Here is a 2,496-nt window from a genome sequence, read left to right as displayed (position 1 = left end):
GCCTGCATTTCACATTTAGCATCAATGCAGACCATAGGTTGGAACCTCGGCACTCCAGCTGTGTTGAAATTACAAATCCCATCATGCATCTGACTCCTGGGAGTCATGCGTGTGGCTGTCAGTCTTGTGGAACTTCAAGTCCTATGAGGCATTACAACAGCTGGAGTACTGAGGTTGCCTGGCCTTGGTCTAGTGCAGGGGTAGGCAAACTCCGGCCCCCCAGCTGTAATTCAACTACAAATCCCATGAGGCATTGCATGACTCTGGCAGCCAGGTGTGACTGTCGGAGGCAGATGCGTGATGGAAATTGTAGTTTCAGCATAGATGGAGGACTGAGGTTGCCTACCCCTGCACTAGATCATTAAATGCTAGTTTCCTGGCTGCTAAAAAAGGCCTTTGATCAACCATTGGGCAGAACAGGAAGTGACAGGAAATCTCTACAATGGGATCACAGACAAAAACACATGGCAGTGAAGGGTTCGAACTAGTGACTATGGTTTTTATTGCTGCCTATGCCTTCCTGTCCAACTGTGACAACGGCTCCCCCCCCCATTTCCTGTCCTGCTGTCAGAGACAGGACTCCCCAGTGGGGTCACAGACCAATATAAAAACTTGAGAGAAACATGAACACTCCCCTCTTTATCCAAACCTATAGGAAATAAGATTTGGGTTGGAGTTGGGCCTTCTCTGCACATGCATGGTTAGAGGGTGGCTTACAATTAAAACTGAACCCCAGCCAGATAATAAGACAAATTAATGCACCTCTGTATTCATTTATAAATCATTTGATACATTTTTTTAATACAAGCATACACACAGCGCATTCAGAAAGTATTCAGACCCCCTTCACTTTTTTCAATGTTATGTTGAAGCCTGATACTATTGATTTAAATTATTTAACGAGAAAGAAAAATCTACACTCGCTGCCACATATTGACAAAGTGACAACAGAATTTTAGAAATGTCTGCAAATTTATTAAAAAGGAAAAACTGAAATATCACTTTGGCATAAGTATTGCAACAACACTTAAAGTTAAGCTCAGGTGCCTCCCATTTCTCTTGATGGTTGCTGGCATGTTTCTACACCTTGATTTGGAGTCCTCCTGTGGTACATGACATTGATTGGGCATGATTTGGGAACACGCACACCTCCTCTATAGAAGGCCTCACAGCAGACAATGCATACTGTATCAGAGCAAAAGCCATGAGGTCAAAAGGAACTGCCTGCAGAGCTCAGAGATGGGATTACTGCAAGGCACAGATCTGGGGAGGGCTACAAAAAAATGTCTGCTGCACTGAATGTTCCCAAGAGCACAGTGGCTGCCATAATTCTCAAATGGAAGACGTCTGGCACAACCAGGACTCCTCCAAGAGCTGGTCACCCATCCAATCTGAGCAATGGGGGTGGGGGGAAAGGCCTAAGTAGTAGAGGTGACCAAGAACCCAATGGTCATTCTAACTGAGCTCCAGAGGTCCTGTGTGGAGATGGGACAAAGTTCCGGAAGGACAACCATCACTGCAGCCCTCCACCGATCTGGCCTTTATGGCAGAGTGGCTAGACGGAAGCCTCTCATTCGTGCAAAACACTTGAAAGCCTGCTTGGAGTTTGCCAAAAGGCACCTGAAGGACTCTCAGACTGTGAGGAACAAGATTCTCAGGTCTGATGAAACCAAGATTGAGCTGTCTGGCCTCAATTCTAAACGTTATGTCTGGAGGAAATCAGGTACCGCTTATCACCTGCCCAGTACCAACAGTGAAGCATAGTGGTGGCAGCATCATGCTGAGGGGGTGTTTTTCAGCAGCAGGGACTGGGAGACTGGTCAGGGTGGAGGGAATGCTTAATGGAGCAAAGTACAGAGATATCCTCAATGAAAACCTGTTCCGCAGCACTCAGGGCCTCGGACTGAGCCGAAGGTTCACCTTCCAACATGACAACGATCCTAAGCGCACAGCCAAGACAACACAGGAGTGGCTTAGGGACAACTCTGTGAATGTCCTAGCGTGGCCCAGCCAGAGCCCTGGCGTGAACAATATAGAACATCTCTGGATAGACCTGAAAATGGCTGTCCACCGACGGTCCCCATCCAAGCCGACTGACCAAAGAAAAATGGCAGAAAATCCCCCAATCCAGGTGTGCAAAGCTTGTTGCATCATACCCAAAAAGACCCGAGGGTGTAATTGCTGCCAAAGGAGCTTCAACCAAGTACTGAGTAAAGGGTGTGAATACTGAAGTACATGTGATATTTAGTTTTATTCTTTTGAATAAATTCACAGACATTTCTAAAATTCTGTTTTCACTGTGTCATTATGGGGTACTGAGTGTAGATGAATGAGAATAAAAACATTTTAAACAACTAGTATCAGGCTGCAACATAAGAAAATTGAAAAAAGTGAAGGGGGTCTGAATACTTTCTGAATGCACTGTATATATACAGTATATAGCTATCTCATTATATGCCGCGGCTCTTTGCACCGCGACCGCACCCCCCCCCCCCC

The sequence above is a fragment of the Nanorana parkeri genome, unplaced genomic scaffold (assembly GCF_000935625.1).
Source record: "Nanorana parkeri isolate BGI_ZX_2015 unplaced genomic scaffold, ASM93562v1 scaffold379, whole genome shotgun sequence".
Classification (NCBI taxonomy): Eukaryota; Metazoa; Chordata; class Amphibia; order Anura; family Dicroglossidae; genus Nanorana; species Nanorana parkeri.
Note: the sequence above shows the minus strand (reverse complement) of the source record.